Raw genomic sequence first — 20,325 nt, forward strand, 5'->3', positions numbered from 1 at the left:
GGGACGCTAGGGCCTCCACCCTCACTTCCTCCCGCCCTCCCGCCACCTGGCTGTGCAGAGTGGAGAGGGCGCTGGCAGACCTGGGGGCGAATGGAAGAGCCTCGGGGCCTTGTCTCTGGTGGAAAGATGCCCAGGAAGCTGGGGAAGCACAGGGCACCCCGGGGGTCAGCTCGGAAGGTGGACCCGGCTGCACGTCCCACCTGGGAGGGGGCCGCTCTGCATTCCCAACCGTCGAGGCCCACCAGGCTTCGTTCCTCATTCTGCGGCGGCGGCCTTCCTGAAAAGATTTACCAAGTCATTTTGAAATAGAGAAGGAAACGCTGGGGACCCATGCCAGCCATGTGCTCCTGGCACGCTCCCTCGACCTTCCTGGCAGCCCCAGGGCTACAGATCGCTGTATTTCTGTTTCAGGGGCAACTTCCCCACTCTACCAGGAACGAATCCCTTCTCTCATTAGCAACTACCTATAGCACATCACCGGCAACTCGATTTTGAAAAATCAAAGTTCAGCATTTCATCCTGGACGTCAGGCCATGACGCACCAGGCACAGATCAGACATCCGTTAGGGTTTCCTCGGATTGACAAACGTGGACCTAACTTAGGTGCATAAGCAAGAGTCACGCAGAAGAAACCGTGATAGGGGTTAGTTCAGATGGTGAAACAAAATACCTATCTCTTCTGCCTCCTATGAACATCTCCGGGTCTAGGGAAATTTCCCGGCGATTCCAGCAAGAGCATTTCCCCGAAGCCTCTGCTGACAGCTCCCCATCAGGCCCGGCTCAGGATCAGCAGCTCCTTCTGCTTGAGCTGCAGTTTCTCTGCCTGCCTCCTCCACCAACTCGGAAGTCCTTCAAGGAAAGGGACCCTGCTGTGCTCAGCCTTGCTGTCCCAAAGCACCTTTCTGGTTGGAAGCTGACTCATCACTCATTGCATATAATGGCCTCGAAGTCAAAGAGTTGTAGAGGAAGACAAAGAGATGTGCATTGCAAAGCTGGGCCCGGCATGGAGAAGCCTGTCCCCCTCCTGCTTTGCACCTGAACTTGCTCAGGTAGCAACACATTGGGGGAAGGCACAGGGCAAGGGGAGAGGGGCTGCCCTCGATGCTTGACACCAAAGCCATTAAAACAAAAGACTGCCAATGTCCAAACTGTCCAAGACTCAGGCAGAGCACTAAGAAATGCTGAGGTTCCAGAAAGCTCTGGGTTTGACGTCCATCCTGGGGGGAGGGGAAGGGGAGGCGGGCAGGGGAGACGGAGAGCCCTGGACAGGCTCAAGTTTCCCAGGGGGTAATTTTAACTTGGGCGCTGTCTGCTGCCTTTGAAAAGAGGAACCGAAATTGGACAAGGCAACACAGCAGCAGCCCACAAGGAGCAAGCAGAGCAGGGTGCTGGGGTGGGGGGGGCGCCCCCCCCCTCGACCGCCGGCGGCTGCAGCCGGGCATATCCAGTCACTGTGGAAATTCTTACAAATGTTGGGAGAGTATGAAGAAGCAGAGGGAGCGAAGGAGGCTCAAGCCATTGGGGGCCTCCCTCCCACATGAGAGGTCCTGGGTTCGGTTCCTGGTGCCTCCTAAAAAGATGAGCATGCAATGAACAGACAGCAGACAGTGAGCACAGACAACAAGGGGAGGGGGAGAAATAAACTTAAAAAAAGAAATCTTAAAAAAAGCAGAAAAGAAAGAAAGAAAAAGAGAAAGAAAGAAAGAAAGAAAGAAAGAAAGAAAGAAAGAAAGAAAGAAAGAAAGAAAGAAAGAAAGAAAGCCTGCTCATTGCCTACTACACCAAAGCATTTATTTCAAGTTCAGTGAGAAAGCCACAAAAAGGTCTTAAGCAGGGAAGTGACAGTGTTGCTTGGTATTTTAACCATCTTGTCTCCCCAAGCCTCTTCCTAAGAGTTGCAGACCCCACCTTTGTCGGGGCCGGGGTCGGGGGCGGCGGGGGGGAGAGAGACACCAGGTCCTGGGTCTTGTGGGCCTTTGGGGCCCTGGCGGAGAGTTTGGGTTTTATTCTGAGAGTGATTCGCAGCCACTAAAGGCATTAAAAAGCTGGTGTGTGCGTGCATGCACACGCGTGTGTGGCATGAACAGGTCTACATTTTAGAAAGCTCGCTTTGGCCATTGTGGGGATCAGGAGTGGACACTGGTGGCCCAGGCAGCCCCACTCCAGTGGCTGGACTAGGGCAGGTACGGTGGAGGGAGAGAGGATGGATTGGAGTCAGCACCAGGACGGGTAGGGCTAAGTCAAGGGCGTGGGGGCGTGGCTAGGGGAGGGGCCCTGCATGACTCCTAGATGTCTGATTCAGTAGCTTCACCAGACGGATGGATGTCCGTCTGCTTAATGAGATGGGAGGAGGGTGAGCAGGTTTGGGAGGAACTTCCTAGCCCTACTTCCGGCCCAGAAAGGAAAACCCTCTTTAGCCACATGGTCTAGAATGAGCCCAGAGTTTGTCTTCTTGAAAGACACTCAGTTCTCCCTCCCTTCCCCTCCCCTCCGCTCCCCGTCTTTGAAGTGGCCAGGGCCAGCAGGGCTTCTGGGATTGGGGCTAAGGAGTGGCCAGAGCCAAGGACGATGCGGCATCAGCAGGGGGGATGCAGTTGGGGTAAGGAAGCAGCAGCAGCAGAGGCCATAGATGCCCGCACAGCAGGGGCCTAGGAGGGGGGTGAGTCCAGGAGGCAGCCAGCAGTCAGGAGAGGGTTACAGATGGGGAAGCCAGCAAATGGCTAAATTCACGGGCAAGACCGGCAGCTGGGCTTCTCACCAAGAGGAAGGAGTTACAGATACAAAAAGGAGGAAGCTGCGAATGACTTGGTGCTCTTGGTTTGGAATGGGAAGTGGCTGGTGAACTCACTTGTATACTGTAAATGTAGGAACAGATGCAGGCTTATGTGTGGGTGTGTATGCAAACACACACACACATTTCCTAGCTCTTGTCTGTTGAGAGGCCCCAAGCATCGAGCACACCCAGAGCACAGACCTTGGTTGCTAAATACCATTTTACACTGAAAGGAACCAGGGCTCCTTAGAGAAATGGCTGGTTCTAGGGCTGGGCCGGGAAAGTACAATTCCTGGAACATCTGTTTCCCCAGAAGATTATGGGGATTTGTTAAAGGATCCAGGAGCTGACTGAAAGGACACCCCAAGACTATCTGAGCATCAAAGTGAAGAATAAAAATAATTCATTGAATGAAATAGGAGTTCGTGAGCATATATTGATATAAATGTTTATAAGTGAGAAGGGAACGTTCTTCACAGAAGGCCAATTAATAACTGTCAAAGGAATGATGAAATTAGCAAGTCACCACTTGGCAATCATCATAGTAACAACTGATTCAGGCAAAAATTATCAATAGATGCTAAAACTAGTGGGCGAGAGTTTGAAGAGGAACAGGGTATTTAGATAGTTGCAAAGTCGCTTCATCCCAAATATTTATTAATTATAAAGGGGAAACCAGTGACTCTACAATGGGGAAGGCTGGCAGACAAGATCTTGATCAAAGGATCTCCCAGTGATGGGAGAAGTCGGTGGCCTGCGCCTCCTGAGACAGATACACGGAGAACTCAGTGCCACTGCTGTGCTCCTGCTCCTGGAAGTGCTCAACCTGAGCCTGTGTGTTTAGACACCTGGAACCCCAAGGTGAGAGACATCCTACAAAATTACCAGTCTGGTCTCTTTAAAACTGCTGAGGCCATGAAAGACAAGGCAAATCTGAGGAACCGTGCTGATTAAAGGCAAAGAGGAGACGTGACAATGAAACCTAACATGAGATCTGGAGGGAGCCTCTGTCCAGAAGGGTGAAAAAAATATATATATATGTACGCATATCTATACATATAATTATGTGTATATTATACATGAATACATTTATATGGCCATAAAGGACAATTGGGGAAATCTGAATGAGGTCTGAGGATTAGATGGCAGTATTTTATCCCTGCTTGTGTCCTGATTTTGATGGTTGAACTGTGGTTGTGTGGGGATAATGGGGCCTTATCAGCTACTTACTGTCAGACAATTCAGGAAAATAATAACAATGTGATAAAGGGAGTGATATCCTCAGTGTGGTAAAACACTAATGGGAAAAGTGAGTGAAGGGTGTACAAGAATACGTTGTGCTTGAAACTTTTATATAAGTTTGAAATTATGTTCAAAATAAAAGTTAAAATACTTTTTAAAAAAGACAGGTTGGCAATGATTGTATCTTGATCTGGATAGTGGTTCCATGCAAACTTTTTTTTTTAACTATCTACCATAATTTTAAAAAATTAATGGGCTTATGTCACCTAGCCCATTTAATCAGCCTGCACCCATGTTGTGATTTAATCAATCCACATTTAACTCATTTAATCAACCCACACCTATTTTGTGAGCCGGGGGTGGAAAACCAAGGAGCAATGGGCAACTGACTGGGCGTAGCAGAGCTGGGCGCCTGCAAAAGTCACATCCATTGATGGACAAGGCAGGGTTTGCTTTGGGATGTGGGAGAAGGGGGAGTTAGGTTTGGGGGAGCAAGGGCTGGGGGATGGGAGGTGACACTGACTTAAGCTTCCTGGTGAGGGACCAGCAGACTGAGGCCAAGAACACGGACCTCTGTGGCAGGTTTTGTGAGGCTCTGGGCAGGAGACCGTCCTCTCTCTGTAATGTGAACTTGGCAGCACCTGGGGGTGGAGGAGCTTTGGGCACCTGGGCACAAAGCTCTAGGCAGGGATGGGGCATTGGTGTTGTCAGGGTACGCAGGGGCAATGCAAAGCTTCTGCTGTGATCAAGCAGGAGCTGGTGAGGGAGAAAAGAGCCCTGCCCCGTGCAGTGCCTGAGACTGGTGGCCAGGTCAGGGTGGCACTCTGGGCCCCCGCTGGAATGTCTCAGAACTATTTGCAGGACCTTTGGAGGGGCCCAGTTTCTGGCAACCAGTCTGCAGCTACAAGCACTCATAAACGTGCTCCTGTTTTGAGGGTAAGTGGGGCAGGGAGTGAAGGAGCTTGGAACCATGCATGGAGAGGAAGAGGAGGTGGGTGGGCTCTCTGAGTCTAGGTGCGAGGGTGTTTTCTTTATTTTTCCTTAGTCCTTGCTTTGGAGGAGGTTTCCCATTCTTTAGCCACCCAGGACAGAAGATGAGTTCACGGTGGCAAGAACACAGCTCCCTGCCTTTTGTCCTGTGTCAGGGGCAGGGGAGGGGTCTCCTGGAAGCTCTGCAGCTTCCACCCCCAAATAGAAGAAACTGCAAGAGAATGAACATCCAGTGAGCAAAACAAGTGGGGGAAGAAGGGAGGGAGAGGGAAGAGGAAATTTAGCATTTATTAACCACTCGGTAGGACAGGAACTGGTCATGTGTGTTCCCATATGTCTGTAATCTAATCTACTCCATACTGGGTAGATATATCCACCTTACAGATCAAGAAACTGAGTTTCAGGGAGGTCGAGCACCATGCCGGGGCGGTCAGAGACACTGGCCAAAGAGCAACAGGGGCGACATTTCAAGATAAGCCACAAGACAGAGTGTGGGGGAGCCACTCTCTCTTCTAGCCAGACAGCAGCAGCTCCTGGAGGCACAGGGAACCAGATGCAGGGAGCTGCCAGCTACAGGGAGCAGGGTGGTGACAGGTCTTCCCGCAGATTTGAGGCACCTGCGGCCCAGGATCTCTCCGAGTTTGAGGATGGGTGTGGGAAACCCGACATGGGGGACAGGCTGGTGTCGCCGCATGTCAGCAGGTCCCAGCTAGTGCTGCGGTGGGTAGCACTTGCTCTTCTGGGGCCGGGTCCTGTCTCCACTGACCTGCCCCGTGGCAGTGTCCCCCAAACCCCCATTCTGGAAACTTGCGAATGGTGAAAGCCAGCACCGGGCTTGTTCAGAATCCCTCATGGGTGCAGAAGTGGGTGACGCGGCAGCTCTGGGGAGGAGGCGAGGAGGCCAGTGGACCCTGCGTCGCGCTGTCCCTAGCCCACCCACATGCTGCTCGCTTCCCCAGCACCACGGACAACACCCCGCGGCCGCCCCGCCCTGCTGCCTAGGTCTGGAGGTCCCGGCACTGGTGGGGGAGAGCTCTGTCTTGCACCAGCCAGATGGCCCAGGTCTCCCGTCCACCTCGTTCCAGCCAGCCCCCACCTCCTGAGACACGGCCCCAGCTTTTCGCTTGCTTTGTTCTGGGCAGGCTTCCCGGATCGACTTGGTTCTGCCTCCCTGCCAGTGTCTGCCTGCCCTGCTAAATCCACATCCCATCCGAGTCTCAGAGCCTACTGCCTGGTTCCCAACCCATGCCCGGAACTGGCCTCACCTTCCATGGTCAGCCCCTCTTTGGGGCTTATGTCCCTCCACCTCTCTCCACCTCTTCCCCAGGCTGGGGTCCCCCACCCAACAAAGCCAGCAGCCCTCCTACTGTACTCTCTCACCAGGTTATCCCTGCGAGATCAGCCCGCAGACACAGGTGTCACGCCAGCTCCCTGGGCTTTCTGGCCTGGAAACTGGGACCTTCCCAAGGCTCTTGAGATGGTGAAGCCCCAAATCTCTGCCTTTGACTCCTCCGATGTCGATGCTCTCCAAAAGACCTGAGCATCTTGTAAGGTGCTTTGAACCCCTCACATCAAAGGAGCTGCTGCTGGAAGGCCTGGGTAATTTACATCTCTGGCTGGTACTGAAATGACGGCTCTGAGCTGCTTCGTCTGTGGTCTCTGTTGGTGTCACCACAATCGGCATCTGGCTCTCGAGCAAGGGAAAGGGGATGACTAATGCTCTCCATCAGCCCAGGGTCTTCTAGGGACCTCAGGCCCACAACAAAGACCCTGCGAGAGGGTGGCTCCTTTGTCAGTAGTCACGGTTGACAGCTAGAGACTGTGCTTCATACCCAGCAGTAAGTCGGGTAGTAGGTTAATTATGGACAAAACCTCCTCCCTTCCCCAAGGGCTCCTGCAAACAGGAGGCGCGCAGACAAGGGGAGGGGGCCATGGGAGATGGGGCCATCACCCCCAGTCTCCACTCCTTTCCTGCTGCAAAATTTTACATCCACACCCTTTTTCATGGACTGTGCAACATCTTGAGGTGGAAGAAGTGACTTCTTTGCCCTATGAATGTTGGGCTTGGCCAATGCAAAATGGACCACAAGTGCCAGTTCGGAACTGAGGGTTTAAAGGGCCTTGCAGGATTCTGCTTGCTCCCCTTGGACCCCTGCAACCTTCCGTGAGAATCCTGAGGGAGCCTCTGGCCGTTAAGTCTGGAACAAGACTGAGGACGTGAGGAGCAGACCGGGACCTGACTGGGGACCTGGTCCAGCTGGCCCAGGTTGTCCAGGAGACCCCAGCCTTGCAGACCCAGGAGTGGGAGGTAACTTTTGCAAGCTACTGTTTTTTTTTTCTATCAAATTGCTTAATTGTTTTTTAAGTGTTTCAAGTATTTGTCTTAACTTTCTATTTTGGGATACTTTCAAACTTACAGGACAGTTACAAAAATAATATAAACCCTATACAGAGAACTCCAACATACCTGTATCCTCTGTCTCCCCCCAACCAGATATCCAGATCCACTAATTTTAACATTTTGCCATATTTTCCATATCATCCCACCTGTCATCTATTTGTCTGTCTATATACCTTCCTGATTATAATCCATTTTCTGAACACCTGAGTGTAGGTTGTTTACATTATGCTCCTTGACACTTAAGTGCAGTGTACATTTCCTAAGAACAATAATAGTCACTTATGCAATCAATTTAAGTATAGTTATCAAGGTCAAAACATTTAACCTTGATATAAAGCTTGCAGTCTGTATTCCATTTTTTTCCATATGTCTAAAAAATGTCCTTTTTAGCCTTTCCTCAGCCCTTGCTAGAGCCGGTACAGGATCCTGTATTGCCTTCATTTTTTTTTTACTTTTATTTTTTTTAACTTTATTTATTTATTTGCTTTTTTATCCCTCCCTTCCCCCCCCCGCATTCACTGCATGATTTTCTATATCTATTTCTTCTTATTCTTTCTCCTCTAGGATTCACCAGGATTTGATCCTGGAGACCTCTGATGTGGAGAGAGGTTCCCTGTTAGCTGTGCTACCTGAGTTCCTGGTCTCTGCTGCGCTTCACCTTGACTCTCCCCTTTGTCTTTTGTTGCATCATCATTTTGCTGCGTGACTCACTTGCATGGATACTGGCTCACCATACGGGCATTCAGCTTGCCATGTGGGCACTGGATTGCCATGCAGGCATGCTTTCTCTTCTTCTTTTTCACCAGGAGGCTGCAGGAATTGAATCCGGGTCCTCCCATATGGTAGGTAGAAGCCCTATCACTTGAGCCACATCTGCTTCCCCCTGTATAGCCTTTAATTGTCATTGTCTCTTCAGTTCTTTTTTTTTTTTACTTTTTATTGTGGGAACATAAACTTGCCCACTCACAAGCATGCCATTCAGTGGGGTTAATCATGTTCACAATGTTGCAGGACCCTCTCCACTTTCCATTACTAGAACTTTCCCTTCACCCCAAACAGAAACCCTACGCTCACTTTATATTAACTTCACATTCTCAGGCTCCCCACCCCTGGTAACCTGTACTCTACTTTCTGTCCCTATGAGTTTGCATATTCTATTTTGTTTCTTTTTTTTTTTTTTTTACAGTTACCATGGAGCTTAAATGTAATACCTTAAATATATAACAATCTCATTTGCTTTGATACCAACTTAACTTCAATAGTATACAAACACTATGTTCCTAAACTCCTCCACCCCCACCTTCGTGTAGTTCTAGTCACAAATTACATATTTTTACAGTATGAATCCAACAACACTGATTTATCATTACATTTTATGCATTTGTCTTTTAGAATCTGTAAGAAGTAAAAAGTGGTATTACAAACCAAAAATACAATAGTACTGACATGCATAATTACCCAGATCTTTACCCTTACTGGAGGTCTTTATTTCTTCCTGTGGCTTCCATCTATTGTCTCTTGTCCTGCAGAACTCCCTTTAGCATCTCTTGTAGGGCTGGTCTAGTGGTGATGAAGTCCCACAGCTTTTGTTTATCTGGGAATGTCTTAATCTCTCCCTCATGTCTGAAACACACCGTTTTCCCAGATATAGAATTCTTGGTTTGCAATTTTTTGTTTTCAGTACTTTAATTATATCTTCCCATTGCCCTCTTGCTGCCATGGTTTCTGAGGAGGAGAAATTGGCATTTAATCTTATTAAGGCTCCCTTGTGTGTGACATGGTGCCTCTGTCTTGTAGCTTTCAGAAGTCTCTCTTTATCTTTGCCATTCAACAGTTTGAATATAACAAGGCTCAGTGTAGGTCAATTTGGTTTCTTCTGCTTGGAGTTCATTGAGCATCTTGGATATGTATAATCATGTTTCATTTTGTGTCCCACAGGTTCTTCAGACTCTGTTCACTTCTCTTCATTCTTTCTTCTTTCTACTCCTCTGACTGGATTCTCTCAATTGTCTCATCTTTTTATTTTATTTTTTAAAAGATTTATTTATTTATTTATTTCTCTCCCCATCCTCCCCCTCCGGCCCCAGTTTTCTGTTCTCTGTGTCTATTTGCTCTGTCTTCTTTTTCCACTTCTGTTGTTGTCAGCGGCACGGGAATCTGTGTTTCTTTTTGTTGCATCATCTTGTCGTGTCATGTTGTGTCATGTGTGCAGTGCCATTCCTGGGCAGGCTGCACTTTCTTTCGCTCTGGGTGGCTCTCCTTATGGGGCACACTCCTTGCACGTGGGGCTCCCCTACATGGGGGACACCCCTGTGTGGCACGGCACTCCTTGCGTGCACCAGCACTGCGCATGGGCCAGTTCCACACAGGTCAAGGAGGCCCAGGGTTTGAACCGCGGACCTCCCCGTGGTAGACGGACGCCCTAACTGCTGGGCCAAGTCTGCCACCATTATTTTTTATTTTTTATTTTTATTTATTTCTCCCCCTCCCCCCTGTTGTCTGCTCTCTGTGTGTTCTTCTGTGTCCACTTGTATTCTCATCAGGTGATACTGGGGATCTGTGTCTCTTTTTGTTGCATCATCTTGCTGCGTCAACTCTCTGTGTGTGTGGCACCACTCCTGGGTGGGCTGCGGTTTCACGTGGGGTGACTCTCCTTGTGCAGGGGCCACTCCTTGAGCGGGGGCATCCGAGTGGGCTGACACTCCTTGTGCGCAGCAGCACTGCACAAGGGTTAGCTCACCACATGAGCCACAGGGCCCTGGGTATCAAACCCTTATACTTCCTATATGGTAGGCAAACGCTCTATCTGTTGAGCTGTATCCACCTCCCTGTCTTATCTTTAAGTTCATTGTTTCTTTCTTCTTCCAACTCCAATCTTCTGTTGAACCCCTCTAGGGAATTTTAAATTTCTGTAATTGTGGTCTTCACCTCCATTTGGTTCCTTTTCATAATTTCCATCTATCTATTGATATTCTCTTTGTGTTCATCTATCATTTCCTGATTTCCTTTAGTTCTTTGTCCATGTTTTCCTTTAAATCTTTGAGCATGCTTAGACCATTTTTTAGACTTGGCCTGGCATGTCCCAGGTCTGGTCCTCTTCATTAGTGATTTCTAATACTCTTATCTTTTCCTTTGCCTGGATCATTGCTTCCTGTTTCTTTGAGTGTTTTGTAATCTTTTGTTGAAACCTGAACATTTGGCATTTTAATGTGTTATAGCTGGAATTTAGACCCTGAGGTGTCTGTTCCTAAGCTTGTATCCAGCTATAGTTATAACAAAGCTTTCTTAAAATGCCAGGAGTTAACAAAAAAAAAAGGGTGGGGGAGGGGAGGGAAGAAAGCACCTTTCTCAGTCTTTGCAGATTGATCTGTGTGATTGCTCTCCTTTAGGTCTCCTTTAGTTTAGAGAATAGCTCCAGGCCAAAGTAGGGACTCTCCTTGGTGCTTTATGTATTTGCATCTTGTCTTGCATGTGTGGCCCTTGGAAATCCCCTATTTACACAGTTTCAAACGTCTTCTCTTCCCTAGGAGACTGTTTCCACATGGTCCCAGGGACTGCATTGAATGCCCTACCGTCGGCAATCTCTAATCCGAAGCCTGTTCCGTCGGCAATCTCTAATCCGAAGCCTGTTCTGTAGCAGAGTTTGGCAAGCTACCGTCTATATGCAGGGTAAATCCTGAGATGGCAAGCTTGTAACAAGTATCTTTGTTCAGTCCCTCAGGTGGCCACCAGACCAGCTGGGCCAGACACACATGCTCCCAGTATGTGCATGGGGGTTACTCTGCTCCCTCCAGAATCAGGACCAGGGACCTGCATTGGGAACACAGCTGGCTCCATGCCAAGCCGGTGAGGGGAGGGGGAGGAGCCAGTCAGGGCGCCAGGAGGTCCTGCTTTTCAGTAGGCTTTCTCTTGATTTGGCACTCACCCACGGCTGCAATCCTATAACTATTTTCTGGAGCTTTGAGAAAAATGTTTCTGCCAATTCTTGCTGGTTGTTCAAAGCGTCTGTGGGGGGATGGAGCCCTGATGCTTCTCACTCTGCCTTGATCCCTACTAGCTTTTTGAGATTGTTACGCAGGAAAATAGATAAAAACGAGGATGATGGGAAGACTGAATTTTCCTGAGAGTCTGCCTCCTATTAAGCTCATGGCATAATTACCTCTGTTCTACCCATGAGGAAGCCAAGACCCTGAGAAGTTAGGGAACTTGTCCGATGTCACGTAACTTGTATTACCACCAAGACCTGCCACAAGGAACAGATCTTCAAGATCCACACACTTACCCCCACTACGTCTGCTCTCCAGTCTCCCGGAGGCTATGTCCTTTGATCTCTTCCTCTGGGCAGGTCTTCAGGCCCCTCTGGACCCCCCACTCTCCTATGAGCCTGAACCCCACTGTAGCTCTCTCTGCTGCAGCCTCTAGTCCTTCACAGCCTGTATTTCTGCAGAAACTTCCCGTGGAAACCAGTAGGACCAGCCGCCGTGCCAGCCTCTGGAGGGCTGTGGCTCATCAAGACAGCGGCAGCCCACCCAAGGTGCCTAACCTCCTGCCGTGCACCCCAGCCAGGGCCTCGCCCCCCGGCTCAGCAGGGACCCACACAGACCTGGGCCTTCAGTCCAGCAAGAAGTGGGCACAGCACAGCGCCTAAGTAAGTAAAAAATTACAAGTGCAGAGAGTTGTCAGGGAAACCATGGTGCCTTGGGAGGGCGTTACATGGGGATTTAGCCTGGGGGGTCAGGGACGTGGTCCTCAAAGAAGCAACACTTCAGGTGAGCTGGGAAGGGTGGGTAGGAGTTGGCCCGGCAAGGAGGGAGGGAACCACCGTGGAGGGCAGAGGGAACAGCATATGCAAAGCTTGGGAGCTAAGATAAACTTGGGGTTTTAAGTCAGAGTGAGGGCCTTATATGGGGCTCTGTCGGCAGTCTTCCCAGGTCCCCCAGGATCCCTTAACCCGCTCCAGGCCCCCTTTCCCACCTCCACTTCCCCAGCCCCACCTGTGCGGGCACCAGTGCTTTGTTCCTAAAGTCATGAACTTGCAACCTCAGATGATTGTCCTCGGGCACTGGAGCTGCTTCACCCATTTGGGGAGCCGGAAGTGACTTCTGGGAGTTTGCTAATCCCACCCAGGGTAGTCCATGAATATCTCGACTGTGCACGCAAAAGCCCTGGGCATGGCCTTGATGCTGGCTAAACCCAGACGTGTAACTCACACTCCGCAGCTCCTTGGGGGATCAGGCAGGCCCGAGCGTTCATCTGAAAAGGCACCCCTGCTTGGCCTCTTCTTTTCCCCTGTCCTGCTTCCCTAATCCTTTCCTGGTTCTCATGGTGGCCCCTCCTTAATGAATTACTGGTACCCAAGCTTGGGGTCTGCTTCTGAGAGAACTTGACCTAGATCTGTCTTCTCACTTGTCCATCTTTTTATTTATTTTTTATTGTATTTTTTTGAAGATACTAGATCACAAAAAATGTTACGGTAAAAAATAGAAGAGGTTTGCATATACCCCACAGCCCACCCACCCACTCCTCCCACATCAACAACCTCTTTCATCCTTTTGGCACATTCATTGCGTTTTGGAGCACTGCCGCACCTCATGCATTATAGTTTACGTTGTAGTTCACACTCTCCCCCAGTCCATTCAGTGGGTTATGGCAGGATATATAATGTCCTGCATCTGTCCCTGCAGTATCATTCAGGACAACTCCACGTCCCGAAAATGCCCCACATCACATCTCTTCTTCCCTCTCCCTGCCCTCAGCAGCTACCGGCACCACTTTCTCCACGTCATCTTGAGCCACTCCCTCAACAACCGAGTCCCTCAAATCCTCAACCGAAACCCCTCACCACCAGGAGAGTCTGGGCTCCCACTTCAGGGAGTTGTTGACCTGACTTGAAGCCATTAGCTTCCTCTTCCTCCTCCCCCCAGCCCCGCCCCCACGGGCTCAGGACACATCCCTCCTCACCTGCTGTTCACGCAGACCCGTCCAAAATCATACTTTTTAGCTGGGCCTCTGGCCCCATGCGCCCCTCGGCTGGAAGGAGCACAGGATGCTTTAAATGGGACTGGGCATGCTCAGAAATTCTGGCATTTAGGTGATAAAATGTATCATTTATTTAGTTCAGCATTGAGATAAGAGGATGAATATTTTTGCGTCCCTAAACAATCTGGCTAGTGAGTTTCTTTCAGTCTTTCCACTTTACAGGTGAAGAAATTGAGGCTTAAAGGGCCAAATGACTTGCCCTTTAAGTGGCACAGTAGAGACTTAGACCCAGTCTCAGGTCCCTTCCTCTGAGTTCTGTGCTCTTGAACTCCAAAAGGTCTCCGTCCTCTAATATCCCTGCCTGCAGGTTTCAGTGCCTTTGGCACAAGGCAAGATGTTGGGGACTGAATCGTGTCCCAGCCATTTTCAGGTCCCAGCCTCTGGTCCTATGACTAGGAGCCCATTTGTAACTAGGACCTTTGAAGATGTTCTTAGTTAAGGTGTGCCCACACTGAACGAGGGGTCCTTATCCAGCGGGACTCAAGTCCTTATAAGCAAAGGAAATTAGATTCAGAGAGAGAAGCCCCGGGAAGCAGCCAGAAGCTGGAAGTCAGCACATCCTGGAACAGAAAGGAGAAGACGTGCTTTGCCATGTGATGGAAAAGCCAAGTACCCAGGATCGCTGGCAGCCAGCCCCAGAATGCCGTGGTCTGGGGGAGAAAGCACCTCCTGGCTGACCCCTTGACTTTGAACTTCTCCAAGCCTCAAATCCATGAGCCCACAAATTCCCATTGTTTAAGACAACCCATTGTATAGTCTCTGTTTTAGCGCAAGTGTATCTTGAACTCTATCCAAAGCACATTATTTACTAAGGGGTATTATATGTTTAAAGACCCTCCCTCAACATCTGTGCTGGACAAAAATCCCAGGAGTGTAGCCCAATGCAGCCATTCTGGAGGACAATCTGACCTTGCAGGCCACTTGAATATGTGCATGTCCTGTGCTCCAGCAGCTCCGCGCCTGGTGTATTCCCAGAGCTCGCACAGCCCCACCTGTGTGGAAGGAGATTTGGAAAGCACAGGTGTGTCCGTCATGGGAGAGCAGACAGGAAAAGTGTGGTCCAGGCAGCAAGCCAGAAGCAAGGACTTGATTTGTACACAGCAACACGGAAGGGTCTTAGTAATAGAGTGTTTGACATAAGAAAGTAGCAAAACAGAACGAGCGCAAGTTAAAAATGCATGCACACAAACAATAATGCATGCCTTGTAAGAACAGAATCAAATGAAAAGACATCACTCCAAAGGCTGCCTGTGAAAGGGAGGGCTATGTAAGTGCAATAGGGGGAAAGACGAGCTTAAACAATTTATAGACAGGGCTTTATAAAGAGAATGTGCTGAGGTTTTGATGACGTAGCCTGGTGGTGAAAGATAGGGTCCTTGCTCAGACGTGGCCTCTATGATTTGGTCCGAATTAAGTTCCACAGTATTCTGAGTTTTGTTTTCTTCCTTGGTCAAGTGGGAAGAAAGGAGTGGGCACGGAGAAGTACCATTTGGTTAGAAAGCAGCATGGCCCATGGGGGAAAGCATGACATGTGAAACCTGAGATGGCTGAAACCGGCACAGTGAGAGGCACTATAGGGAGTGGTGGGGATTGTGGAACATCAGAGAAATGCCCCCTTTCAAACGAGCAGCTTCCGCTTATTTCAGGTACATCCCCAAGGGGTAGCATAGGTGTACAGTGGCCAGGATTTCAAAATTTTCAAAAGAAGGTGAAAATCCAGATTGTTAGGGGAAAGCTGAGATTTTTAAATACTCGCAACGTGGTTTCTAAAGTACCACGTCAGCCTCGGGTTCAACTCTTAGCTCTACCGCTAAGACGTGTGGCTGGGTATTTAACTGCCCGAGCCTGGCTAATTTCCTCTTGTGGACATGGAAGTCCCAAGACCCATCTACCAGGGGGTTAAACGGGCTAATGCAAGCACACAGGAAGGCTCCTGGCAGAAAGGTGCTGAGCTTGGAGAAGGCTAACAGCCGAAGAAACTGAAGCTCAGAGGAGAGAATTGTGGTCTTGCAATTGGTAGGCAGCAGGACCAGGTAGAAATGATAATCTCCTCCTCCAAGGCCATAAAAAGGGATGGGTAAAACAGAATTAAAATAACTTATGGATAAGGCTCCAGGATCCAAAGGGCTCTAAGGAAAGAGGATGATTTGCCTGCCCGCCATGGAGCTGCAGGAATCTCTTGTAAAGGTGGCTCCAGCCCCAGAGTCAAGCCGAGTCGCCTTCCGTGTCCAGCAGCGTGCCAGCGTGAGCGTGCGCCTGCTCGGGCCGCCCTGTGCCACCGTGTACCAGCTCACACGGGCTCAAGGGCCGGTTCGTCAGGAGCCCTGGGGGCCGGTTGTTAAAAGTGGCCATTAGGCTGGGATCCCTGGTGAGAAACTACAGGCCCCACAAATCAGGGCCGTGCTTTCTCTCATGGGGAGCTGGCTGTAGACCCGTGGCCTAGTGAGCGCAACCACGCTGGCACATTCCCGGAGGCCTGGCCCCTCGTGCATGCCCACCTTCCCTCTGCAGGGCTCCGGTCTCTAGAGAGTAACACTGGATCAGGAAAGTCGATTGGTGACCTACGGTTAGTTGGGGGGAAGTGGAGGGGAGTGGACTTCAGGGTTCAGGGAGGAAATGCACTCTTTCACTTAAAGATGGCAAAGGCCCAGATGAAAGCAGGAGGCTGTCTGAAAGCTACAAAGGGATAACAGCACAAGCGCCCCCCAGCACGGCTCACCCCAGGCCTCTGGGGAAAAGAGGCTCAGTTTAGGTGCACAGGAGTGGCTCGGAATAAACAACACGGCCAGAGAGGAACTGAGAGTGCCCGCTGGCAGGTTCCCGCTGTTCTGAGGAACTGACAAAGCACCAGTGCATCACGGGACCGAGGCAGGAAAAGGGGCTGCAATTACACCTGCTGCTAATAATCCAAGCCTCACCCCAGGGAAGGAAGAGAACCCAGGGGAGAGAGAGCTGGCTACAGGTGCCAGGGAGTTAGGAGGCCAGAGCTGAGAGGGGGTGCTGGGTGCCTGGGGGCAGGCCAGGGACGTGGTGATTGTCACCGTGGGCAAGATGGCTTATTCTGCAGTGAGTGAGCTCTCTGTCCCTCTCAGGCAAGGCTCCAATCAGATCACTAACATTTTTAACATTTAATCATCATTTTAATAATTTTTAAGAATATGCATCAGCCAGACAAAATTCAACCCCCAGGCCTCCTGTTTGGGATCTTTGATCTGGTATAGACAGATTTCAGGAAAGCATGTGGTGACCTTCATCCTTGACTTTTTTCTTGAGAACCTCATAGAGAAATCTGGACCAATCGGTTTCTGGTGCCGCTGGGCCCTATCTTGTGATTCAGACCAGCATCCAGGGGCTGGGCTTTCCCAGTGTGTGGCTACCACCGAGTGAGCAGGGATTTCAAATACGCTAGAAGAGGGAAAGAACCAGGATGAGACAGACTTCAGAGATCTGGGGTGGTGGCCGGCTCTAGCCACGCAAAAAAGAGTGTGGCACTTTCCTTGATGGCAAATGCCCAGTGAAGCAAGAGCCTTGCATGGCTCCCTCTGTAGCTCAAGTACAATCAAGAAGATTTGTAGTATGAACAGAACACCATATACTGGTAACCTGGCGAGCACCTTAGAATAGGCATAGAGTTTCTATAGAAAAGCAGGAGGCCTTGTCAAGTTTAATACTAACTAGCCTTTTACTTCTCTTTATTTGTAAAGAAAATGTATGATGTATCCTTGCAATGCTTCACTCCCTCCCTATTCTTACAACCGTGTGACATAGAAGCATGAGGCACGATATGTATCTTAAATGTTAACCAGAGCAGAAAAACTAGAAAAGCTCGCCAAACCCTTCCCAAGGATGACGAGTCTATGATTAATTTTCTTGGTTTCAAATCATGTCCACGATTAATTCTGTTTGTTTCAAACCTGTCTAAACGCCGTAAAAACCTCTTTGGATGGGCAGGCAGACTTGAGATTGACCGGCTCTCCTGTCCTCTTCCAGCTAATCAAGCGCCTTGCCCTGCCCAGCCTGGTTTGTGGTGCTGCGCATCGAGCCCGTGGACGGCTCTGGGCTCCTTCGCCTTTGAACATGAGTACGTGTTGGGCCACAAGAATAGAAGAGAGTCTAAATGGGAAGGTCGGCCCCCACCTCCCCACAGCATAGGACAGACAGACACCAGGCAGGGTGCCTCCGGGGGGAGGGGGGTGTCTGGGTGGAGTGGGGTGGGGAGGGGGCATGACCCACAAGGAATGGCTGAAGATACTCAGAGGGTTTGGCCTGAAGAATCACAAGGGAGAACCAACCAGGTCTTCAAATAGCTGAGGATTCAGTAAGGTTCCCCAAGAGTAGAACTGGGACCGAGGGGTGGACGCTCCCAGGAGGCAGCTTTCTGCCCTATTTAAGGAACAAGTTAAAGTCGAGCCGAGCTGTCTAGGGATGGACAGGTTGTGATCTGAGAGTTCCTGGTGTCTGGCCCCGATCGGTCGCCCAGCATCGAGCCTCCCCAGAGAGGAACCCCGCAGTGGACCGCACTGGCCTGGGAGATCCTGCCACTGACCGTCCGCTTCTACTTGTCAGCTCCCCATCTGCTTTGCTCTTCCAGTTGGGCACCATTTGGTTGGTGCCCTTCTCTCAGCACTCCTGCTTTACCCCTTGTCTTTGATTTGCATTTTCTTTCTGGAGCAGAAACATATTCGGAAATCAGAAGTGAGACAACGGCGTGTGCCATTGTCGTTGATCTGCATCGTTGCACTGCGGGTTCCAGCCAGTGCAAAAGAGCAAAACAACCCTCCCTCCCCAGTAAGCTGTACTGAAAGGAAGGACAAATCTGTCACTATTTGCCGACAACAAGACCTTTTATCTTGAGAAGCCAAGACAATAATTTTAGAACTCTTAAGGCTAGTGAGATCATTCAGAAGATGGTTAAGCCATAACTTTCCTAGACACTAACAAAACCCACAGAAAATGTCATGGAAAAGAATGATCCTGTTTATAAAAGTAATGAAAACGACATCAAGTCGCATCATAGGGCAAGTGTAGGAACTACATGGAGAAAGTATGGAAGATACACAAAAGTTTTAAACTTTCACATGGCAAAATGTGTCATAAGCAAAGGTAACAACAACAACAAAAAATAGAACAGACTGGGAGAAAATATTTACAGCATAACTAACTAAAAATTTAAAAATTAACATACAAAATATATGAAAAGACTTTTTAACCAGAAAGATTTTTTTCTAAAGGGAAAAAATCAACAAAGTATAAACAGGCAATTCATAGGAAAAGAAATGCAGATGATGCACACATGTGTGAAAATATGCTTATCCTTGTTTCTAATGAAGGAAATGCCCAACAAAGCATTGCGCTTGCAGATGTTCCCCATGGTTTGGTGAAAACTATGGACATTGGCCATGCCCAGTATTGAGAAGGTACAAGGGTGGGCACCTGTGGGCCAGGGGAGTGGGTCCCATTGGAGGGTCTTTTGGGAGGGTATTTGGCTGAGTCTACATTAAAAATATGCATTCCTTTAACCTCATAATAGTCCATTTTGGAGAAAACTTATCACCTGTGCACAGAGGCACATAGGTGCTTGCTCATTGCCACATTTGCTTTATGTAATAACCAGAGGCTGAAAATAAAACAAGAAACAGTCAAAATGTCCATCTGTAGGAGGATGGTGAACTGCACTTTACAACTGTCAAAAAGTCCACAAGGTATGTGCGCTGACTTGGAAAGAGCTCCAAGATTGCTAAGGGAAGGCAGCAACTTACAGAGCATTAAAAAAAATGCGAACACCTATATATGTGTACAGGCTCGTTTCTCTATGTAAGTGCACAAGAAATGGTAAATGCCAAACCGCTGGTAAAGGTTACCCCTGCAGAGGAGGGGGCAGCGGTGTGGGGGGTGGAGAGAGCGGGCATACACTGTTTACTCTCTGTGCTTCTGTTTTGAGTGCATACTTTAAAAAAGCATATTCATATTTCACTTAGGTTGAACAAGGAATCAAATCAAGCCAAACAAACAACCAAGCAGGAAAACAAGAAAGAAAGGCAAAGAAAGAAAAGACAAGAACTGCGTGAGCCATCCTGCCGTCCTTACTGCGTGGCTTTGGCATCCCAAGTCCCTCTTTGAACCAGAAAAGTTCCTGCACAGGAGCAAGAGCTCCCTACCAGGGCACCTGCCTTGGGGACCCTGCCCCTGCTTGCAAGGGTTTTTTTTTAAAAAAAACTACTGATTAAAGCAAACAAACCACCCCACCACCCAGTTTTTATCACAGAGGCTTTAGATTCAATGCTCACCCTTTTCCCAAGGGAGCAGGGATTGGGGTGCAGGGATTCAAAGGTCTTTTTCTTTCTTAAACTAGACTTAAAGTTATTATTAGGGGGGTATAGGGTTTTATTTGGGAGGGATGGAAATGTTTTGGAACTAGACATGAAGCAGGCTAGATAGGGAGTCAATAGACAGATCTGGAACCTGGGAGAAAAACGGCGCCATTGAACACGTGTTCTTCAGCATCCCAAGATGGCTGCTCGGAGACCGTCGGGGAAATCCCACTGGGAACGAGGTTCCTCTGGAAGCCAGGAGAAGCCCCAGACATTCTCCAGGGGCCTTATCAGTGGGCCCTCCTGGGGGACCGATGGGTGGGGTAATCAAGCCAAGCAGCAAACACCTGGGACCCCTCCTGTGTCATTAGCAAAGGGGTGGAATAATTAATGGTTTAAAAAGTAGGCACAGGGTTGGTGTATAGTCAGGGGACCTGCATCTCTGGACGGTCCATGCGACAGCCAGGCCCTGAGCCTCAGCAGACTTGCAGCTCCTACACTCTGGTTTATTGGACTACCCCAGCCAGCTAACAGGGAGGTGAAGAAGGGCAACCACCCACCAGGGAGCC

At 49.4% G+C, this 20,325-nt stretch overlaps 1 protein-coding gene and 1 long non-coding RNA gene across 2 annotated transcripts in view; one reads left to right on the top strand and one right to left on the bottom strand.

Moving 5' to 3' along the window:
• Window positions 1-20,325, bottom strand: part of INPP5D (inositol polyphosphate-5-phosphatase D) — a 126,130-nt gene that overhangs the window by 79,802 nt on the left and 26,003 nt on the right. The window lies entirely within an intron of this gene.
• LOC131279102 (uncharacterized) lies at window positions 10,939-19,690 on the top strand. Its single transcript, XR_009186428.1, has 3 exons — window positions 10,939-11,075; window positions 11,854-12,054; window positions 19,424-19,690. It is a non-coding gene; the product is annotated as an uncharacterized lncRNA (long non-coding RNA).

Source organism: Dasypus novemcinctus, chromosome 7 (genome assembly GCF_030445035.2).
Source record: "Dasypus novemcinctus isolate mDasNov1 chromosome 7, mDasNov1.1.hap2, whole genome shotgun sequence".
Lineage (NCBI taxonomy): Eukaryota > Metazoa > Chordata > Mammalia > Cingulata > Dasypodidae > Dasypus > Dasypus novemcinctus.